The sequence below is a fragment of the Tamandua tetradactyla genome, chromosome 3 (genome assembly GCF_023851605.1).
Source record: "Tamandua tetradactyla isolate mTamTet1 chromosome 3, mTamTet1.pri, whole genome shotgun sequence".
In the NCBI taxonomy this organism is placed as follows: domain Eukaryota; kingdom Metazoa; phylum Chordata; class Mammalia; order Pilosa; family Myrmecophagidae; genus Tamandua; species Tamandua tetradactyla.
In genome coordinates, this window is record NC_135329.1 from 80,565,760 (window position 1) to 80,589,514 (window position 23,755).

Genomic DNA, 23,755 nt, shown 5'->3' on the forward strand with positions numbered 1-23,755 from the left:
CAGAGATCTCAGGCATTTCTCTGTCTACTCCAACATTCTAGAAAGCAAAAAGGAATTTTTATAATACAATTTACTAATCAAAATCATCCCTTAAATCCTGATTTTTCAGTTACGGTCACACCCCCCTCCAGCACTTGCTTCTAAGCTCAGCTTTTGCCTGGGGTGGCTGGGAGGGAGAGAGCAACCTGCCCTACTGGGTGGTCTCAGGCGACCTTCATGAGCCCAGGGGAACATCCCCAGGCCTGCAAGTCATGCTGGCATCTGGCCTGGAGGGTCTTGCGGTGTCCCTGGAGCCTCCTTGGGCTGCTCAAAGGGAGACATTCAGCAGCGGGACAGGGAGGGGGGCTAGGACAGGTCTGCCCACAAGGGAGATGTCGAAGCCAAAGGCCACAAAGAGGTGGAGTGGGGGCAGCAGGCTACAGCTTAATGCTGGATGGATGGGCAGACGATGGCTCTGGCTTTCCTTGTTGTGGGCAGAGAGGCTGAGCAGCGAGACTGGGCAAGAAGCAGTGACAGCTCACAGAGCCTTGGCCTCTCCCCTCCCCTCCAAAGCAACCTGGCAGGGCCACCGCTCCAGCAGCAGGATCCATTGCCCCTGGACCCACTCTCCGGTCCCCGCAGCCCGGCCCCCCACAGCCACAGCATTTGCTCCCAGGCCCATAGCTCTGTGTGGCTATAGTGCAGCACCTGGGGCAGCCCCAGCACACTGGTTTTGCAACTAGGGCCCCTGGGAGCTGCTTCCTGGCCTTCCCTGCATCTGAGAGCCCCTGGTGTGCTGCGTCCAACCCCCTCATCTCTGCAGAGGGGCCTGGCCCAGGGAGATGGGTGGGAGCCAGGGAGACCGAGCAGAGCAGAGGAAGGACCCGGGGCTGCCCAGGTGACTTGGTTTCCTGTGGCTGCTGTCACAAAGCACCACAAGCTGGGCAGCTTAAACCTCTGGCCCCCAGATCTGAAAGCCACCACCCAGACCACGGTGTCCACTGAGTCATGTGCCACCGGAGCCTGGAGGAAGACTCCGCTCCCTGTCTCACTTACTACCAGCCTCTCGCTGTGCCCTTTGCCTCCTCTCTGTCTCCTCGTGGACTCGGCACACCCTACTGCATTTTGCCCTCCCCTTAATTAAATGTTCACATCTTCAAGGATCCTATTTCCACATAGGGTTACATTCATTGGATGAGGGGTAGGGCTTGAGCATGTCTTTTGGGGGACACAATGTACCCTGCGTCCACAAAACGTGAAAGCAGGACCCTCAGGGCCAGTGTTCAGCAAGTGTTGAATGAAACAAGCAGGTGAGGCAGAGATGGCACCCGCATTTGCAGAGCAGAATCCTGACATTCCCAGAGGGAGTGTGCTGTGGCCACCTGGAGGGCAAGTCAGGAAGAAGCCCAAGTGAACACTGTGCTGGTGTAAGGAGGCACGTGACTATTGAGACTATTAAAAATAAATAAATAATAGGGGGAACAAATGTTAAAATAGATTTGGTAGATTGAAATTCTAGTGATCAATGAAAGAGAGTAAGGGGTATGGTATGTATGAATTTTTTTCTGTTTTCTTTTTATGTCTTTTTCTGAATTGATGCAAATGTTCTAAGAAATGATCATGATTACGAATATACAACTATGTGATAATATTGTGAATTACTGATTATATATGATCAATGGAATGATCACATGGTAAGAATATGTTTGTATGTTGGTATGTTTAATAAATAAAACAAATTTTAAAAAAATAGATGGATACATGGCGGGAAATGTGCCTATTGCAAACTATGGATTATGGTTAACAGTAATATTTTAATATTCCTTCATTAACAGTTAACAAGTGTACCACACCAATAATATTGGTCAATGGGTGGGTGGGGGAAGGATAAGGGGTATGGGAGGATTTGGTTTTTATGTTTTATTTTTATTTCCTTTCCGGAGTAATGAAAATGTTCCAGAATTGATCATGGAGATGTATGCACAACTACGTGATGATACTGTGAGCCAGTGATTGTACACTTCAGATTGTTTGTATGATGTGTGAGTGTATCTCAATAAAACTGTATTAAAAAAAGACACATGCATATGCACATGCATGCAGCCAAATACATACAAACATACACACGCACACACACAAACATATACACACATGTACACATGCACACATGCTCACAAGCATATGCACAGATAGGTACACATATACACACATTATTGCACATAAATACACATGCAGACATACAGACACACAAATGCATGCACACACAAATGTACACACACACATATACACACATATATGCACCCATATACAAACATAATGGCCACACATGCAGAACATACGTGCAAATGCAAATACACACAAATCCACAGATAAACATCCCATGCATGCACACATATACACTCACAAATGTTTACATGCATGTATACACACACATAAATGAACACAAATACAGATATACACTCACATGTGTACACCCCAATACACATGCAAACGTGTACATACACATAAATGCAAACATGCACATGTGCACCCATGTGTGCCTCAATACATATGTATACATATATGCATACACACATATACACACATGCAAAATGCACATGCACACAAGGATGTGCACACACAAACACATGCATACGTGCAGATATGCACATTACACGTGCACACACAGACACATAAGTGCACCCATATACAAATATACCCATAAGCGCACATACACATATTACACACACATCATACATGTGTACACAAATAAACACATACAAATACACTGATACACATCACACACATACACATGTACACAATGCACACACACATTTAGGAGTTTAAACTCTAAATTCGCATCTGCACAGCTCATAAAATTCTAGAATGTTTAGAAAACGAGGGAAAGGAAGAATTCACAAACCTACAAACAAAAAACCCAACTCTCCTTATTCTCAGGGGGACAACAAATTGTGGAAATAATTTACTCAACTTTAAAAATTTTTTGATCTTCCATATATGGACCGTATGTGTGTGAAGAATTGTCAATAAAAATATTTTTTAAACAAATTGTTCTTAATACGGGCGGATAAATGAAGCGCTGTTTTTAACTTCTGGGAAATGTTTCAAAAACAAGATAGAACAGAAAATTTTTATTTGCAAATGCTATTAACCATTTCCTGCTCCAACCTCAGAAATAGCTGTGAACCAAGTGGCAAGCTCCTGGGGCGCCGTGCCGCCTATGCCGCACCACGCCCCCGCTATCTCCCCCCCGCACCACGCGCAGCAACCCCCGCCCGCCCCCACGCCTTCCAGGTTCGGCGAGGCTCGCGTCCTGCTTCTCTGGGAGTTGGCCCAGTGAATGATACTCCCCTCCCTAACTCGGCGGGCCGCAGCGGGAGAGGCCGGGACTCCCCCTCTCCTCCACCTTCCACCTGCCGCTATTTCGGGTTCCGGCCACCGCCCCGCCTCGGAACTCTAGGCCGACGCCTTGGGAATCCTGGAGCCCCGCTTCCCGGCGGGAGGAGAGGGAAGAGTCTCTCCGAGAACGAGAGCCTGGATGGGGGGCGCGGCCCGGCTCCCCTCGCCTGCCGGGACTTGGCCCCGGGCGCCCAGCCTGAAAGAACCTTCGGGGCCTCCGCGTCGCCTCCTCCACTCGACAGTCACGGAGCATTTCTTCCGTTGTTTCCAACAGGAAGCAGATGCAGCAAATAAAAGCAGGGGAACACAGCACCGCACAGCTAGGGTTCTGGCATACACCGCGGCCCCAGGGCCTTTTCAGGGTCCCAGGAGCCCCGGAGGGGGAAGGGGTCCGTACAGACAGCCCTTGGCCTGTCCACCTCGTGGAGCATGCATAGCCACCTTGCCGGGCTGGCCGGGACTTGGGCTCTAAGGCCACACGCCGCAGGGCCCTTTTACAGCAACCCTCTGTGGCCACGCTGAGGAAAAGGGGCAGACCAGGAGTTCCCGGGAGCAGGGTCGGTTCGGAGCAGACCCCATGGCATGGCGGGTCTGCGTGGGGCGGGGGGATGGGGCCGGCTAGGCTCCTAGCCAGCTCATCACACCACTTATCACGGGAAAAACGGGTTCTGTGCACCCCAGATCTCTGTATTATTTCTCACAGCTGCTGAGTGAGTCTTCAGTTATCTCAATAAAAAATACAGGACAATCTTATATACAGTATTTGTTGTAGCCCTAAAATCCCAGTTTTCTGGGGTCCTGTGTTTTCTCCACATCCCAAGTCCAGCTATTTGATGAGGTTTAATGACCCAGGTGACAGTGGCCAGACTCCCCAGGCCTTAGGGGACCCGCACAGGGGCCAAGTCATCCCAAGGCACCTCCAAGGGAGGGACGGGGATGGGGTGGGGAGGGGAGACCCCTGGCCTGCCCCTCCTACACCCTCCCCACCACAGGAGAAGGAGACTAACCAGCCACAGGGACCCCTCTCCCTGGGCTTCATTTCTGCTCCGTAGTGGGGGAAGAGGCGCAATACAAGGTGGGTGGGTGGGTCCCCAGCCCCAGTCCCAGCCCCTCCAAGTTTCCCTAGAATCCATCCTGAGGCTATCCCTACCCCTCTACTCAGGCCAGTGGCTCCTGGGGCAGCAGCATTGGGAGACTATACAGCACCCACTACACCCCACCACACACCCACTGTGTTTCAGTCCACTTTCCCTACACCCCCTGATGCCAGCCCAGGTTCCCAGCGGGACCTTGTGTGGGAGGGAGAAAAGGAGAGAGGAAAGGGAAAAGGGGGGGTGAGGAGAAGCAAAATCTAATCCTGAGCCTCTCCCTGTGCCCTGCCTTGAATTGTGGCCATGAAACTTGAGGACAGAATCACATGGAGCCTGGGTGGGAGGGAAGAGTGCAGAGTGGGGGAACCACAAGGCATCTCCCACCCCTCAAGCCCACACAGCGGGGGTCCTGGGAGGACACCAAAGATCATACCATGTACTCGGGCTGGGCTGGGTGGGGATGAGGGGAAGCTCTGTACTGAAGGATCCACACCTGAGCCAGGTGCAGCCTTGAGGGCTGCCTCCCAGGAGGCTGTCAGTGACAGGGCAGAGGCCTGGAAAAGTGCTCTCACCCCCAATTACATCCCCAGCCCTGGCCCAGAGCCCCCCAGGGGCAGCGGCATGGAGGGGATATGTGTCCATGGGCTGTCCCTGCGGGTCACCATGGCCAGGAGCTCACGGGGCGGCCCTGCGAGCAGGTCACTGGGAAGTGAGAGGCCCTTACCCTTCCCTGCTTCGGTTGAGTCCCCGGGTTGCCCCCTCCCGCTCACGTGGCTTCACTGTGCAGACTCTGGGGAGGGGCCTCGGCTCATAAATTCTCGACCCGCTTCCTCCACCACAGCCCAGCAGCAGACATTACCTTTGATGAGCTTTTTTCACGGTTTCAGTTGTGTTCTTTAACGTTTTCCCCTCGCCCTCGCCGTAGTGCCGTGGCGCAGAGCCGGGCTGCGCGCCAGCTGCCAGGCAGTTTCGAGAGCCGTCTCGGTTATTTTAAGCTGCTGAGGCCTACGCATTCATCACTAATATCAGCAGTTTCATTTTTCCTATTTTCCATTCATTATAATAAAACAGCACAAAATGCAATGAAAAAACCTAGTTGATTCACAAGTGGTGGGGGCTGTACAGTCAGGCTCAGCCCACCGGGGGCCAGCCCAAGAGTGAGGGACCTGGGTCCGCCTGGGGCCAGGAGTGGGGCTGGGGTGAGGTCTGCAGAGTAGGTGCAGCCCCCTCGCTCTGCACCCCACCCGGCTCACTCCTGCCGAATACCCATGGCTTTTGGGGCCGACCCTCGTACCCCATACAGGACATCGTGAGAGCTGGCCCTGGAGGCCCCCAGCCTATGAAATGACCGGCAGCAGCAGGCCAGGGGATCAGGGCAGATGTCAGTTCCTGGACCTCCAAGGCCACCCCAGGCACCTGCATTCCAGCCCCCCAAGGGGCAGCCCCAGGCTCAGGTCAATCAGTGCCTTCAAGGCGCAAGGGTCTCAGGGTGGCCTGGAGGAATGCCCAGCTCCAGCCCTGGGGCTGACACAGCCTATGGGGTGCTAGGGTCCTCCACCCCAACCGGCTGTACCAGGCAGGGGCCTTGAGCATAGGGTCCTGAGCAGCTGCCCTTTTCCCCATTCCTGGGTTTGAACCCCTCAATTCACATTCACCCCAGGGTAAGGCCTCAAGCCCCTCCAGGCCATGTACATACACAAGGGTGGGGGGCACGTGGGTGAGGGGCACTGCATTGAGGTGGGAGTCTGTTTTGCACAGGGGCCACTTGGGGTGTGGAGCTATTTGGAGTGTGGTGTCACTTGGGGCAGGAGCACAGCATCAGGGTTTGGGGTACCGTGTCCAGGTGGGGGTGCAGGCCTCCCTGGAGCTGGAGGGGCTGGATAGGTGCAAAATCTATCCACATGGGGACTTCTGGAAGATAGCCAAATAGAGATAGTCCTGGTTGCAGAGGCTGAGGAACTGAGAAGCAGAAAGCTGGAGCCTGGTGTGGAGGCATAGAGCCTGCAGGAGTGCATGCACGGGAGCCGGGGACTAGGAAGCTGTAGCCAGCACATAAAGGCTGTGGGTGTTAACCTCCATACCCAGCCTACCCTATTACCCAGCCTACCCTATTACCCAGCCATAGTGTCGCACAGCATCACCCCACCCATCCTGAGCTCTACACGTCAGTTTACGGCACTCCTAGACCCGCACAGGCACACAGGCCCCCAGTCACGTCCTTCAGCTCTGGGAACATCAGTTTACAGCAGTCCTAGAACCACGCATGTGCATGGCCCTCAGTCATACTAATCAGCTCTAAGAAAGTGCTGACCTGCACAGCCGGGTCACATCTGCCCCCAACAAACAAACCTGCTGCCACAGCTCTATGCATACACACAAAGGGTCCCGTACCCTAGACCAGCGCATACCAGAGTTACACCCCTCAAGCTGCTGCACCCACACAGCTATATCCTCCCTGGCACTGGGTGCCCACATTCTCAAGCACCAGCCTAACATCCCCAACCTGTGCCAATACCTGCCCTGAAATGAATCACCATACTATTGTGCCCCCCCTACACTGTTCCCTGCTGCATATCCTTCCTGCAAACACAAGGCCTTACACTACTGAAAGAAATCCACTACCAAAGTAAATCAATCAAGATATTTACATGCGACGAAAGCAACAGAAGATCACCAAGCATATTACAAGGCAGACAAATACAGCTCTGCCTGATGGCCAAATCAAAGCACTAGAGAAGACACAGATATTGGAACAACTAATCAAAGATGTTCATATAACTTTACTTAATAAAATAAGTGGAATGGCAAATGACATAAAGGAGATCAAGAAGACAGTAGAAGAGCTCTTTGAAAGAATAAATAGAAAAATAGCAGAAATCATAGAGATTAAAACTCTGTTTACCAAATAAAAAACATACTAGAGGCACACAACACCAGATTTGAAGAGACAGAAGAAAGAATAAGTGTTATAGAGAACAGGATAGCTGACTTTGAAGATTCAAAATAGCAAATGGCAAAAAAAGATGGTAAAAATTGAATTGGATCTCAGGGAAATGATAGACAAAACAAAGCACGCACTATAAGAATCATTGGTGTCCCAGAAGGAGAAGAGAGGAGTAAATGGCTAGTAAGAGTAGTTGAGGACATAATGGGGGAAAACTTCCCAACCCTTACAAAAGACACAAATATACAAGTCAAAAAAGCCCAACAAACGCCATACAGAATAAATCCAAATAGGCCTTCCCTGAGACACATACTAATCAGTCTGTCAAATGTTGAAGAGAAGCAGAAAATGCTGAAAGCAGCAAGAGAAAAACAATCTACTACATACAAGGGAAACCAAATAAGACTGAGTTCAGACTACTCAACTAGCACCATGGAGGTGAGAAGGTAGTGGTATGATATATTTAAAATCCTGGAAGAGAAAGGCTTCCAACCAAGAATTCTGGACCCAGCCAAATTGTCCTTGAAAACTGAGGGAGAGATTAAAGTTTTCACAAACAAATAAATCCTGAAAGACTTTGACAATAAGAGACTGACTCTACAAGAAATAATAATAGGAGTTCCATCGGCTGAAAAAAAAAGACAGGAGAGGGAGGTCTGGAGGAGGGCACAGAATTAAAGAGTACCAGTAAGGGTGACTTAAAGGATAAAAAGAGAAAGAGGGAAAAGACATATAGATCTGACAAATAAAATAAAAAAGATAAAATGGTGGATTCAAGAAACATCTTTTCAGTAATAATTAAAATGTTAACAGACTAAATTTGCCAATTAAAAGATACAGATTGGCAAAATGGGTTAAGAAATATAATCCAGCTATATGTTGCTTACAAGAGACTCATCTTAGACACAAGTACACAAATAGATTGAAAGTGAAAGGATGGAAAAAGATTTCCATGCAAGTTGTAACCAAAAGAAAGCAAGAGTAGCTATAATAATATAGGACAAAATAGACTTTAAATGTAAAGACATCATAAGAGACAAAGAAGGACACTAATATGCTAATAAAAGGGACAATTCACCAAGAAGAAATAACAATCATAAATGTTTATGTTCCCAATCAAGAAGCTCCAAAGTATATGAGACAGACATTGGCAAAACTGAAGGGAGTAATAGATGTTTCAACAATAACAGGAGACTTCAATATACAACTCTCCTCTATAGATAGACCAGCCAGACAGAAGATCAACAAGGAAATAGAGAAGGGAAATAATTTGACAAACGAATTAGACCTAACAGACATATATAGGTCATTGTATCCCAAAGCACAAGGATATACATTCTTCTCTAGTGTTCATGGAACATTCTCCAAGATAGATCATATGCTGAGGCACAAAACAGGTCCTTATAAATTTAAAAACATCAAAATTCTTCAAAGGTCTTTCTCTGATCACAGTGAGATGAAGCTGGCTCTCAATAACCACCAAAGAACAAGAACATTCACAAGTATATGGAGATTAAATAACACACTCTTAAACAACCACTGGGTCAAAGAAGAAATTGCTAGAGAAATCAGTAGCTATCTGGAGATGAATGGAAATGAGAATACAATTATCAGAACTTATGGGATGTGACAAAGGCTGTGCTGAGACGGAAATTTATTGCCCTAAATGCCTATATTAAAAAACAAGAAAGAGCAAAATCGAGGACTTAACAGCACACCTGGAGGAACTTGAAACAGAACAGCAAACTAACCCCAAAGGAAATAGAAGAGAAATAACAAAGTTTAAAGCAGAGATAAATGAATGGGAGAACAAAAGAACAATAAAAAGAACCAACAAAACCAAAAGTTGGTTCTTTGAGAAAATCAATGAAATTGATGGGCCACTAGCAAGACTGACAAAGAAAAAAGAGAGAGGATGCAAATGAACAAATCAAAAAATGAGAAAGGTTGTGTAACCACAGACCCTGAAGAAATAAATCATAAGAGGATACTATGAACAACTATATGAAATAGACAAATTTCTGGAAACACACAAACAAGCTACACTGACTCAGGAAGAAATAGAAGATCTCAACAAACCAAACACAAGTAAAAGATTCAACCAGTCATCAAAAATCTTCCTACAGAGAAAAGCCCAAGGCCATATGGTTTCACAGGGGAATTTTATCAAACATTCCAAAAAGAACTAAAAGCAATCCTGCCCAAACTTTTCCAAAAAAAACTGAGGAAAAAGGAACTCTACCTAACTCATTTTATGAAGCTAATATCATTTTAATACCATTCGATAAATGAATTAGATCTAACAGACATATATAGGTCATTGTACCCCAAAACACAAGGATATACAGTGGCAGAGAGAGTTCAAATAAAGTCGAGAGGCTACTCTGGAGGTTGCTTTTACGCAAGCTTCGGTTAGACGTTGCTACCTATCATAACCTGCCAAACCCTGAAGGACCATTCCAGCCAATTCCAAAGAACACGTAGGGCAATATATAAGATTCTAAAAGGGTTCCATGCACTAGAGTAACTTTCCAGAAATCTACAACCTCCAGATGGGTCCCTAGTCCAGATAAGTCCTGAAACCTAGAGGGCCCAGTCTCTCCTGAGGATCAAATAGTTCCACATTAGTGACAAAACCTTCCAATATGAAAAATTTAGAATAACCATAGCCCAAACACCCCTAAATACAGGGATGGAAAAGATCAAAGGTAATGGTGGAGTTATACTGTGACGATAGGATTTAACAAATGAATATGAATGCTGAATCATTAAATTGATCTCTCTCTTAGTCTCCAGTATCTTAGGGCAGCTAGCAGTAAAAACCTAAAATTGTGGAATTGTAACCCATGTCAAACTTCAAAATATGTTCTACAACTAATTGTGTTGCTATGCTTTGAAATGTATTGCTTTTTTCTCGTAAAATATTTAATTTTCCTGTAGAAAGAAGGAAAAAGTCAATTGTGATGATAAAAAAATATTTAAGCCTCTAGCCTTCTAAATTCTGGAGCAGCTAGAAGGAAAAAAATCTGAGAGGATGGTATGGTAGCTCATGATAAACTCTGGGATCTGTCCTGTGACTACTTGTTGAAGAGTACTTTGAAAACTATTGCTTTTTCTATTTCTTGCTTTGTATCTATATTATAATATACAATTAAAAAGTTTTTAAAAAAATTGATTCACATGGCCCCCTGTCCCCCTGACCAGTTCACCTTGGGGTCAAGGGGTGGGGGTTGGGGTCCAAGGGGCCCAGCCGACGGTGTTGGGAAAAGCAGCCAGCCTAGGTTCAGATCCTGAGGCTAGAGGGAGCCCAGAGGGCATCAGGGCTCAGGCCCAAGGGCGGGGGCCCTAGGTACCTGCTGGATTGGGTGGGGTGCAGCTGCCCCCGAACCGAGCCCAGGACGGTGGCACCCCTTCCAGGACACAGGGACGGTGGGGGCAGAGAAGGCCCTGCACCCCCAGATTCCAGCCTCAAGTACTAGGGTTGGGGGTGCAGCTTAGCCAGGAAATGGAAAGAGGCAGCCACAAATAAGCAAAGAGACGCAAAAACTGCCCGCAAGGACCCCGATGCCCAATGGGGGCTGGACCCAGTCTGTGTCTCTCCCGCCTCAGTTATGAGTCCACGCTTCTCCCTGTCCCCACCCCCATGTATACACTATATAGATCTCACTTTCTCTGTGTCTCTGTCTCCATGTCCCTCCACCCCCATCTCTGTGTCTCTCTCTGGCACCCCGCCCACATGGAGGTGAAGGAAGAGGGGGCGGGGCCCCGACGGGTCGGTTTCCTTTCGGCGGTCGCCCTGCCAGCGGCTCCTTGCGCAGGGCACCGGCGTGGCGCGCGGTTCATCATGCGGACCCCGCGGGCTCCGTGGCCGCTTGTCTGGGCCGTGCTACAGCTGGGCTGGCGGCCTGGGTGGCTCCTAGGTACGTGCCGATCGCGGGGCGTGGAGCGGGCCCCCACAAGCGCTGGGAGTGGGCCCAGCGGCGTGGCGGGGGGCCAGAAAGGGCCTCCCAGGACCCCCAGCCCCCTTCCGGGACACTGGCCCCCACTTTGCCCTGGGAAGGTGGGACCTCTGTCCTCACCCCTGCTCTTCATCACGCTGAGGGGACAGCGCTCTGCCCACCCTGGCCTCTGAACCCCTCTCCAAGGAACGAAGGGGCCCTGCTGGCCAGAGCCCCCAAACCCAGGCCCTTGTGGTCCCCTATCCCACCACGCCAGGGCCAGCCCCACATCTCCACTGTGTCCTTTGAATGGAACCCACCAGCACGGGGAGCTCATGAGGGACAGCCTACAGGAGGTGGTACTTCTCTAATTATATCAAGAATGCAACCGCCAGAGTCACATCTGCTCTGCGGCCCCCACTCTTAGGCCTAGGTGTGTGTGCCCCTTTCCTGGGGTCCCTGCAGGTGATTTCCAGCCAGGACATGCCAGGGGTGCCCACAGTGGATGGTGGGGGGTATTAGGTCCCCACGGCCCTGGTCCAGTCCCTTATCCCCTGGGGAGGTCCCACAGGTCCATGTGAGACTCTCATCAGCCTTGGAGAAGGGCACCCCTGCTGGGCCCCTCATCCCTTCACTCCAGGCAGCGCAGGTGTCAGCGCAGGGCCCAGGGGAGGTGGCTTTTTGCTCTGGGCTGGCTGCAGTGACCTGTCACGACCTCTGAGGGACAGCCCCTGAGGGTTGCCCACCCCACATTCCCACACCCATAAGTGCCCCCAGCTCCCTGATCCCTGACTCCCCTTTCCTGGGGCTTCGGTCCGGCTCTTGTGCTCTGAGGAGGGCCCAGGACCACTGTAGCCGCTTGCTGGGGAGGCGAGAAGAGGTGCGGGCCAGGATGTGTGTCCTGAGATGGAAAGGAGATGACTCGCAGCGCTGGGCCTAGTGCGGGGCGTGTCCCCCGCGTCCCCGGCGTCCAGGGCTCCCGGAGCGGGGCTGGGTAAGACGGGACTCCTGCACACACTCGGACTTCACATGCCACTCACAGGTTTGGGGGTTCTCGCCCCCATCTGGGAAAGGCGTGAGTCTGTCTGCTGGTGGGGTGCTTCCTCCCTCTTCTGCCAGCCTCGGGGATCCAGGCTCCGGGCAGTCAACACCTTTATGCCATGAAACACCTTTATAAGTCAGATGCATATTATTATTATTCTCAACTTTTTGAAAAAAGGTCAAATACATAAAAAAGTTACAAAAATAGAGTTACGAGCTGACTTAGACTTGCCATAAGCTCAGATGTCGCTTTTCCCCGGCCCCACGCACAGTAGCCCAGGTCATGGGACCCTCTGAGTGCCAGCTGCAGCAGAAGAGAGGTCCCACTCAGCTCTGTGGGCCTCCCCAGGGCGCTGGGCACGGGACAGGGTGATCCACCAACGCCCAGCCATGCGCTCATGTGTCTGGTGCAGGCCAGTGGGGCTGGCAGGAATCAGCTCAAGGGCCACCTGCTCGCCTCGGACTCCTGCTTCTACCTGTGGCTTCCACTTCTGCCTCCTCAAGCCGTCCGTCCCTCCGTCTTCCCCAGCCCAGAACCTCGCAGGGTAGGAGACCCCTGCTGAGTGTGCCTCATGTTTTCTTGTGAGGAAAATAAGTCTGCATGGGACCGGGTATGTCACAGCATGGCCTGGTCCTTCTCTGCACCTGGCCTGGACTGGTAGGTCCCAGGAGTGGCCGTTCCCTCTGGACATACGGGGAAGGCCTTTTGCGATGAATCAGGGGCCCGTGGCGGGCAGCCCCCTGGCCAGTGCTTTCTGCACACACGGAGGGGCCTGCCTAAAAAAGGCAGGATGGTCATGGGTCGGGGGCAGCCTTCCTGCTGCATCTGGGGGCTTTCCCCTGTGGCCCCATTGCCAGCCTGGGGCTCTGCCCAGTGGGTCTCTCCCGCTTTCTTCTTTTTTTTTTTTTTTTAACTTTTTATTTTGAAATAATTTCAAACTGACAAGACAGTTGAGAAAATAACAGACCCCACAGGAGAATCTAATGTACCAGTACATGCAGCCCACAGGCTCACATCCACCAACCGTGACATTTACCACCTTTGATGTATCATTCCATTTATTCATCCATCTGTCTGTCTGTCTATTCACTTATTTTCTGAACACTTGACAGCGGCTTCACACATCATGCTCCTTGAACACCTAACACCTCCCTGCACATTTCCTAAGGGCAAGCTTATTTACTCAAGTGTAGTTATCAAGAAATGCAGTGTTGGTATAAACCTTACAGTCCATATTCCAAGCTTTTTCGTAATACCCTTTTGAGTTTTTAGCTCCTCCAATATTAGATCCCATCCAGGATTATGTATCCATTCAATGATCAGTGACTCTTTGGGAGCTTTTGTGTTTTTTTTTTCAATCAAGTTAGTACAAATACAACACACCTTTCCCTTCTTGGGGGTTCCCAAGAAACATTTGGTGGAAAGACCCTTGCCCCATTGCTAGACTTCCATCACCTGGAGAAAACACCTGGACCCACCAGGCACTAGCCTCCTTCCCTGTACCCGCCAGGCCTTAGCCACCCTCATCCTCCTTGCACCCACCGGGCAGTAGCCCCCTCCCTGCACCCACCAGGCACTAGTTCCCCACCCTCCCTGAGACTGCCTTTGGCAGCCTGTACTCCACTTTCCGTCTCTATGAATTTGTAGACTCTCTGATGGTTACCATCTTATATCTATGATATTTTTGTTTGGATTGATGTCAACTGGACTTAAATAGCATCACAAACTGCCTTCCCACCCCACTGTCCCCATCTGTATGTAGTCCTTTGTCACAAATTACATACTTATACACCATGAGTCAAAAGCCATTGTTTTTTCACTGCAATCTAGGCATTCGTCCTTTGGCTGGTATGGGAAGTAAACAGTGGAGTTGCAGGGCTCTGCCTTCAAGCCACTGGCACCCAGCACCCCTCCTCTCCACCTCCCAGCCCCCAACCTTGGGATGAGAGGAAAAACTCAGGAGAAACTGGGATCTCTGAGACTGCCCAAAACGCACCTGCCACTGGCCGTTTCTGAATATTTACCTCCTTGGTGGGTCCTCCACAGCTCAGCCAGGAAGCCTTCTTAGAGGAGGCGGTGGGGTGAATGTGCTGGTCTGAGAGCTGTAGCACTGTTTGCCAAATCTGAGCCCGACCCTGATATTGTTTACTTGCCTTTTTTTAAGTGGGCCTTGGAGTTTCTTTAGTGATGACTTTTTGATATAAGTACACACCAGTGCCCTGAGAGCAACTTGGACACACTGGTTGTGGGTTTGGGATGCAAAGCAAGGGTGTACTTCGGCCACGTGTGGGTGGGGAGCCTGTCACCCCCAGGATGGCCAACAGGCCAGTGCCCAGGGCCTGAAGGCACCTCATCAAGACGGCAGCCCCTGGCTAGACCACCCTCCCACCCAGCTCCGGCCCTCCAGACCCCCCAGCCTCCCCAGCAGCTCTGCCCTCCTGGCACGTGTGAAGGTGTGACAGGTCCTTGCAGAGCTGCAGGGCTTCATGGACCCACACACACATCTTGCACAGGATGCCTGGCTTCTGGCCTTGTTGCTCCCCAGTACCTGGGGACCCCAGCCCATGAGCCTGGGGTTTGTGCAGGTTCTGTAGGGTCTTAACAGGCAAAGGAGGTGCTCTGGACTGGCTGGGACCATGATGGGGCCTTTGTGGGGATGGGTTGGTTCTGGGAACACATGCCCTGAGGGATCCCCGGCCCACAGGCAGTGCTGATAGAGGCTAACGTGCGGCTTGGGGCCACAGGGCCTCTTCCTCTTGGAGCCACAGCTGCCCCAGCAGGGTTCTCATGGCCCACACCCAGTCGCCTGCCTGCAGGCGCATGACCAAGGAAGCTGCAGCCCGGCACCTGCGAGAATGCGCCGGTCCGCACCCATGATCATGCACGGGGCAGGGGCAGGGGCAGCCGCAGCCTGCGCCTATTTTATTGGGGTGAAGGTGGGAATGGGTGCCCAGCCTGGCAGATCAACTATGGTCGCAGGATAGGGGACAGAGCTGAGTGGAAATAGCGCGTGCACAGCTCAGAAGCATGTCTTCGACTGTGCAGCGCCCTCCCTGCCTGACAGTGTGGTTTGGGGTGCAGGCTTGGAGAGCCCAGGGGTGGGGACATGTTGGATGCACTGGAAACTTCCCACTGGGCAGCATCCTGGCTCTAAATTCTGTTCCTGCTGGGTGTCCTGAATTCCATTCTGGGGTTGGGGTGTCCCCGCGACTGGCTGCGGTTTGGTCTCTCTGCTTGGGCCATGAGAAGGGGCCCAGGCCAGAGGGGGAGCGGAAAGGGGGTACCCTGGAGCTGCACACCCTCCGCAGGTTTCCCTCCACAGTCAGGGCTGAGGGTGCGGGCAGCAGACCCTGCATTTGGTCTGACGGAGCCTCTATATCTCTCCATCCTGTTTCCCCACCTATAAGACAGGGTTTCGGGCACACACTCCCAAGGCCCTCAGAGACCCTGACTCGCAGACACCACTGCCTTTCCTGTAAAGAAGCTATGTGTTCTCCACTCACATGCCCACCAGCCTACTGCAGACACGTGTGTGTGAGGTGTGCATGTCTGAGTGTATGTGACTGCATGTGTGTTGAGCATATGTGTGTAAGTCTCTGTGTGAGTGTGTAAGCACATGCATGTGTGTGTCAGTGTATGTATGTGTGCCTGTGTGTGCTTATGCCCATGAATGCAGGTATGACTGTGAGCATATACAGGAGTGAGTGTGCGAGCAAGAGTGTGAGTTTGCATGTCTGGGTGTGTGCATGTGTGCCCAGGTTGGCCTCCTTAGCAGGAGCTGGAGGAGGGCTTTCCTGGAGGAGGGCTTTCCTGAGTCCTCCCCGAGCAGGGGCCTCTGCTGCCATATGTCCTGGCTGGTCTCCCATTCTGGCCCATGTGGGGACAGTGGAGCTGCTACCTCTGCAGGCTCCTTGCAGTGGACACGAATCTGCTGGGCCTTCTAAGGGCCTGGAGGCCCGAGTCAGTGGCACCTGTAGCAGGCTGTCCCTGCCAGCTTGGGCTGGCTCCCACTTCTGATGTGTCCTGAGATGGGACAAAGTCCAGGCCCTGAGCTGCCAAGAGGCCTGCGTGCCCGGGCTGGGGTCCTCTCTCCTGGGAGGGGCTTCCCACAGTGGAACAGTAGGAACAGGACCAGAGCCCCCTAGAAAGGGGGAGCCTGAACCAAGGGGATCTAGGCCTCCAGGGGGACCCCGGCCTGGCCCCCGCTGGAATATTGGCACCCTGAGTCAACTGAGGATAAAAGGTGAAACGGGGGCTCCTGGCGTCAGAGCCGGGGCACCGGGTGGAAGGCAGAGGAGAAAGCCCCACCCTCAGCAGGCCAGGTGGGTGGTGAGTGCCCCGTCCCTGGGGGCATGAAAGGGAAGCTGCAGGGGCGGCAGGGCTGGGGCGGGGTCCCTGCAGGCTGGCTGAACCCCCTCCTTCACAGGCCCCCTATTCTCACTTACTCTCCCAGGCCCCCTGACCTTGTCGCCGGCCCGCCTCACGGTCCCCGAGGGAGCGAACGCCACGTTCACCTGCCGCCTGTCCAGCGCGCCCACGTCCCTGTGGCTGAACTGGTACCGCATCAGCCCCAGCAACCAGATGGACAAGCTGGCCGCCTTCCCGCCGGACAGCAGCCAGCCCCTCCGTGACCCCCATTTCCGCATCACGTGGCTTCCCAGTGAGTGTCCTGGCCGCCCAGCTCAACGACAGCGGCACCTACCTCTGTGGGGCCATCCACCTGCCCCCTGAGACACAGATCACCGAGAGCCCCCGTGCAGAGCTTACCGTGACAGGTGGGCAGGGGGCCAGGGCGGGGTCAGGACCCAGGGAGGGGGAGCAGGACCCAGAGGAGGGCCCAGGGCCCCGGTCTCAGGACGCTGTCCCCGTTGGCCCCCAGAGAGAGCCATGGAACCGCCCACGGCACAACCCAGCCCTGCCCCAGGGCCCGTGGGCCAGCTCCAGGCCCTGGTGGTGGGCGTCTCCAGCACTCTGGTGGGCGTCCTGCTGCTGCTGCTCGCCTGGGTCCTGGCCACCACCTGCCTCAGGCGCGCACTAGGTAAGGCAGCAGCGAGACCACCCCTCCCCCACAGCCCCAGCCTACCCTCCCCCGCTGCCTCTGACCCACCCTCTGGCTCCCACTGTCCCCCGGGACCCTCAACAACCCCAGCCAGGAACTCATCCCAGCTGCTTGCCCTCGGGAGGGACTCTGAGGTTAGAGGGGGATATGAGCTTTAAGATCCCCTGGAAGGAGGGGACAGGCCCCACCTCAGGCAGTCACAGGGCTTTAAGAAAGGGTGAGGCCTGTGGAGAGTTGGTGGCAGCCACAGAGGCAAGAGGAGGCACCCCGCACCCCCCAGCCTCTGAGGGCCATCGTGTCCGTCCCCCACTGCTATGAAGGGGCTAAGGGCATATCCTGGCAGCTGGCACCCCCACCCCCCCATCTCCCGGTCCCCTCTGGCCACACAGGGTGTCTCCAGGGCTAGGCAGAGGTGCCTGGAACCAGTTCTCCTGCATCATCCCCAGCTGGGCTCAGCTCATAAAGGCCTGTGTGCTGAGACCCCTGCCACCTTGCAGCCCCCCGGGACAGATGCAGGACCTTGAGGTGTCAGGGTGCAGACCCCTGGGTGCTGAACAAGGGCCTCCCCCACCCCAGGCTCACCTGCAGAGCACCCCCCTGGGGCTGGGGGAGCCTAGGGGCTGGGGCCTCCATGCCTGGGTATGGGGTTTCGGGCCCCCTGCCCCTGATAACGATGTGTCTCTCCACAGGCGCTGGCAGGGCCTGACACAAAGATGCACCTCTGGTGAGTCCCTGCACACGACTCCCGCCGCCCCTTCACCCCTTGCCTGCTGGATAGGGGCAGGTGGGGAAAGCCTGGAGGGGGTATCTTCGGGCAGCAGCCTGGAGGCTTGGTCTCCACCCCCAGTAATGCGCTTTCGGCCAGGACCCTGGAAGGGGCCTCATTGCAGAGCTCTGGTGCCCTGGAGTCTCAGAGCCAGCCCTGGGGTCGGGGCTGGTGTGCACTCACGCTTTTGCTGGGAAGGTGCCAGGGCCTCCAGGTGCATTTCCAAATCCTAAAGCTGCCCGCTTACCAGTAATCTTACAGAGGGGGAAGCTGAGGCCAGAGAGCAGGACTTCTGGGGCGTGACTTCACCCCAGAAGTGGGAGGGGGACTATAAGGGCGGCCACATCTGAGCCCAAAGCTTCAGGTCTGCAGCTGCACCTCTGTGTCAGGGAGAGGCGGTACTGGGCTGGCGCTGGCCTCTGCCTCTGAGGCACCCTGGGGTCTCCTATCAGCCTGGGCGCCTGGAGGAGGGGCTCACCTCAGCTTCTGTGCACCACACACACACAACTCCCCCACTCCCCACCAGGGCAGGTGGGCGCCTGTGCGCATGTGTCAGTCCTGTGAGCCCTAGCACATGCGTGTGTGAATGTGTGCATATATGTGCCACGTGCAAAACCAGCCCCTGCAGTACCCAGGTTCAGTCCCTGGCAAGGCACATCTGTGAACACAAGACCCCAAACAGTGGCTGAGACAGCAGAGGTGACTCTGCTTGGTGCCAGGGAGGGGTCCGGGTGGTCCTGGCTGTGCACAGAGGGGCTGCTCAGAGACATGCTGATGTGCCCTCCGCTCTTTCCCCAGAAGAAGGAGCAACCCTTAACCATATCTGTGCTCTCTGTGGACTATGGGGAGCTGGACTTCGAGCCGCGAGAGAAGACCCCAGAGCCCCCAGCACCCTGCGCCCCTGAGCAGACCGAGTACGCCACCATCGTCTTCGCACCCGGCCTGGCAGGGGGCCCGGGTGTCCCACCTGTGAGCCGCAGGGGCTCGGCCAATGACCTGCGTGAGCCCCAGCCCCCGAGGCCCGAGGACGGCCACTGCTCCTGGCCTCTCTGACCGGTGCCCCCCGCTACCCCACGTCCTTCAGACCCTGCAGCGTGAGCCCAGGAAGGCTGCTCCCTGACCCCACCGCCCACGGGGGTCGCCCTAACCACCCACTGCCGCCCATCTCCACCGCATCCCCTGGCTGCCGGCTGTTGGGACCCAGGTGGGGATTTGGGCCAGGATTCGCTGTAGCCCCTGCTGCCTACCGAGGGGTCTCTGTACCTGGAGTTTGGGGTGTCCCAGTCAGAGACACAGTGTAGGCACAGGACAAGGCAACACACACCTGGCCCTAGGCACACACCTACCTGGGGCTGAAGCTTGGGCCTCCTGCTGCTCAGCCGCCCACACCCCTGGTTGTCTTTCTCAGCCAGGCAGATTTCCCCCTCTGCCGTGTTCTCCCCCTGCCGTGTTCTCCCCCACGTGTCCCCCTCCTCTGTGCCCCTCCCCGTCCTCATCTGGCCCAGCCTAGGCCCCAGGTATAGGCCTCAGTTTCCCCCAGGCCTGGAGCAGGTTTGGTGAGAGGGCTGGCTGCAAAGGGTGGAGGGCTGCCAGGAGCACAGCCCAGCACAAGGACCCTGGGGGACTGCTTCTGCTCTGATCTGCTCCAGCCCTGTGAGCCACTGAGGAAACTGAGACCCAGGAACAAGGAGGAGGAGACAAGGAAGGTCCATCCACTCCCTCCCAGCAGACTGGCTGCCCCCACCAGCCGCTCTGGAGCCTCTTCTCCCAGCGCCTCCCCCCCTCCCCTGCTTTCCAGTAGGAAACCTGAGTTCCAGGGATCCCCAGGGTCCCTCCAGGAAGGCAGGGCTGTGGCTGATTTGGGGACACTCACTCCCAACAACTGCCATACTGGGCAGGGAGGAGGCGGCCGGGCCAGCACCAACTGGCCATCTTGAACTGCCCTGGGAGCTGACCCCATCTCCACCCTCCTTCTCCTTGGGGCCCATTCATGATGTTATTTATTTTGGGGAGTCTGAAAATGGGGGGCCATGTCTGGGTGCAGGCGTTCCCTGTTCTGAGGCTGGTGATTCCCCATACCATGCACATGTCCACTGCCCATGCAGGGCAGCTGCAGTCGAGGTGGCCAGACTCCCCAATATGAGGTCCACAGGGCTTTGGAGCCCTTCCCCAGTGACTATTATATTATCATTAAAGACGCTAATTAAATGGTGAGGAAAGTTCTGAGGCAGGACCTGAGTCCTGTCCTGTCTGGAGTACCGTGGAGGCTGGAGAAGGAAGGGGAGACCCCTGCAGTGGACAAGGCAGTCGAATGGAGCAAAGCTGGTGACAATGATGGCAGCTCCTGGTCCCAACCTCCCACCCCATGCCCTCACTGTTCCCAGGAACAGAGCTTCCCCCTCCCCACAGCTCCATATCCCTTTGCACGTGACTCTCCCCATCACCCAGCCCCCTCGACCCCTCAGGCTTTAGGAGCAGTGAACATCACCCCTGAGAGTCCTTCCAGGGCCCTTTGTCCCCAGCCACCTCACCATGCTCAGCACATGCTGTGCTCTAAGCCCCTCCATGGGGTCCCTCCCAGGCAGGAGGCTGAGACTGGGGCAGGGCAGGCATGTGGGCAGCGCTAAGTTAACTGAGCTGTGGCCACGGTGCAGAAGGCAGGGGTGCCACGGAGAGGGGGTGCATGCTTGAATGCACAGGGTGGGTTCTGAGCGGGGCTTTGAGCTGCTGAAGCCCCTTCACACGGTGGGGGCCCTGGCTGTTGTCCTGACAACACTGACAGCTGCCTCCTCCCCAGCCTCACCCCTGACACATGCACCCCACCCAAGTCGGCACCCCTCTGCTGATTTCGGGAACCCACATCTCCAGGATCCTGCCCCTGTGGGGTGAGAAGTGGTAACGCCACATCCAGAAGAAAGCAGGCTGTCAGCCACCGCCGCTTGGTGCTGAATCAGAAGGACCAAGGACCACAGGAAACTGCCAAGGAGCTTGCAGAGAGCATGACTCTCCGGCATGCCCAGAAAACCAAGAGTCCATGGCAAAGGGATGAATGCACAACTATGTGACATATTGTGAGCCATTGATCGTACACCATGTATAGAAAATATTTGTGAAGACTACTCAATAAACTAAAAAAAAAAGTGAAAAAAAAAGAGTCCACGGAAAAAACCAGTTCTAGCAATAAGAAAATGTAGTAAACTAACAGGATGTAGAATAACATCCAGAAATAAATGACTTTTGTATATTCAAACAAAAACCAATTAGAAGAGAACGTGGTATGGAACATTCCATCTACTACAGCAACAGAAAAGAGAAAAAGCTTGGGTATACATTTAACAAGAAGTGGACGAAACTCGTGCGAGGAAAACGTGAGAACACAAGCATCGATCTGAGCAATGGAAACAGAAATTTCTTGGCAATGATGACTCAACATCACAACGATGTCAATTCTTCCTAAACTAACTTATAAATTCAACATGGTCCCAATAAAAAGCCACATTTCTGGAACTAGACATATTAATTATAAAGTTTATAGGAAAAATAAACAAGCAAGTTAACAGTAAGAAAAAACAGTCGTACGAGAGAGTGAAACTTGTCATTGAAAGGATAAGGTACTAGCACATACGGAGGCTGAATTGGCCCACGTGATATGGAAATTCAGTATCTGGTTTAGAGGCTGTCCCAAACCTGTGGGGGAAAGATAGACTTTTAGTAAGTGGTATTGGGACAATTATAGCCATTTGGAAAAATATTGAACTGGATCCATGCCTTATGCCATATTCTTGCATAAATCGCAGATGCAGTGGGGATATAAATGTAAGGGGGTGGGGAGAATTAAAGAAAGAACAGAAGAAAGAACATACAGATGAAGGAAAGAAGGAGGGAAAGGAGGGAGGGAGAAAGGAAGGGAAGAGGGAGGGATGCAAGGAGGGAAGGAAGGGAGGTGTTTTAGTTTGTAAGCTACCTGAATGTGAATGGCTTTTAAAAAGGGAATTTACTAAGTTACAAGTTTATAACTCTAAGCCTATAAAATTGCCCAAACCAAGGCATCCAGGGAAAGATACCTTTACAAGGAAGGCGGATGGGTCAGGAACAGCTCTGTCAGCTGGAAAGTCACGTAGCTGGGGTCTGCTGGTCCCTTGCCCCTGGGCTCCATTGCTTTCAGCCTCTGTTTCTGTGGGGGTTCCTCACTCTGCTTCTCCAGGGCTGGCTTTCATCTCTTGGCTTCCGTTGGCTCTCTCCAGGTTCTGGCTTGCTTAACACCTTGTGGTGATGTCTGCTGGGCTCCAAGCATCTCCAAACATCCGTATCTCTGTTCTCTGAAGCAACTGTTCTCCAAGCATCTAGTCTGCTCTCTCTGTGGGTTCTGAGGTTTCTGTCATTTCTGATTCTCTCCAAAATGTTTCCTTTTTAAAAGGATTCCAGTAAACTAATCCAGACCCACCTGGAATAGGTGTGGTCACATCTCCACTAAGCAAAGGCCACACCCACCATTGTGGAGCTGATCAAAAATGTCTCCCGTACAATACTGAATTAGGGTTAAAAGAAATGACTGCCCTCACACAACTGAACAAGGATTAAAACATGACTTTTCTGGGACACATAATACTTTCAAACCAGTGCAGAAGGACAAACCATTCAGGACATAAAGAGAAGAAAGCATGGGTGGACAACTCTACAGTGTGAGAGCAGGGAACGCATTTCCATCTGTGGCTCAAAATCAAGGAGCAATGAAAAAAAAGACTGATGCATTGAAATATATAAATTGAAAACAATGAGTATGGCAAAAAAAAAAATCACAGTAAACACAGTGGGAGAAAGATGTGTAATATACCCCACAAAGTGTAACTATCCCTGTGAAGTGAAGATCTTCTAAAAACCTGGAAAGAGCAAGGCATAGGGATGAGCAGAAGAAATGACGAGAAGGCTGAGCCACACACCCGGCCCCTAAATGATGGAAGGATGTGCGTTTCACTTACAGTAAGAACCTGCAGTTACAGGACGAGGAGATGCCTTCTCGCCTATCAGACAAGCGCAGCTGCTGGCCTGATGGGCACTGGCGGGCGGTGGCGAGGCAGGGCCCTGGCATTGCTAGAAGAGGTGCCCACCTGGGGGAGAACGTGGCGCCAGCTGACAATATTGGGGAAGCACCTGCCCAGTGACCCACATGTAGAGACACACCTACAGGTAACGGGCAGAGGTATGAGAGGGTGACACTCACAGGCATTTCCCAGGCTGGATTTGCAGCAGCGCAGCTTGGAAAGGGCCCGAAGTGGAGCCAGGACGAGCTGAGCACCAAGGCCAGGTGGGCAAGGAGGAACGTGGGCAGCTGGGGTGGGAGGGAGGTGCCTGGGGCTCAGGTGTGGGACTTATGGGATGTGGAGTGCACTGCCAAGGTGCAGCCCAAGAGGGGGGGATGGCATCACAGACATGAAACCGAATTTGCTTGTGTTTGGGAAAAGAAACAATGGGAGGATGGACAGAGAAGCTATTTTAATGATAACCTACAGGGCGTGGGCAGGGGGCCGGGGAGGTGA

The 23,755-nt window shown here is 53.0% G+C and overlaps 1 pseudogene; it reads left to right on the top strand.

Annotated features, from left to right (window-relative positions):
• The first annotated feature begins 11,257 nt into the window (after positions 1–11,257).
• On the top strand, positions 11,258–19,655 carry LOC143676181 (programmed cell death protein 1-like; annotated as a pseudogene).
• Positions 19,656–23,755: the final 4,100 nt, after the last annotated feature.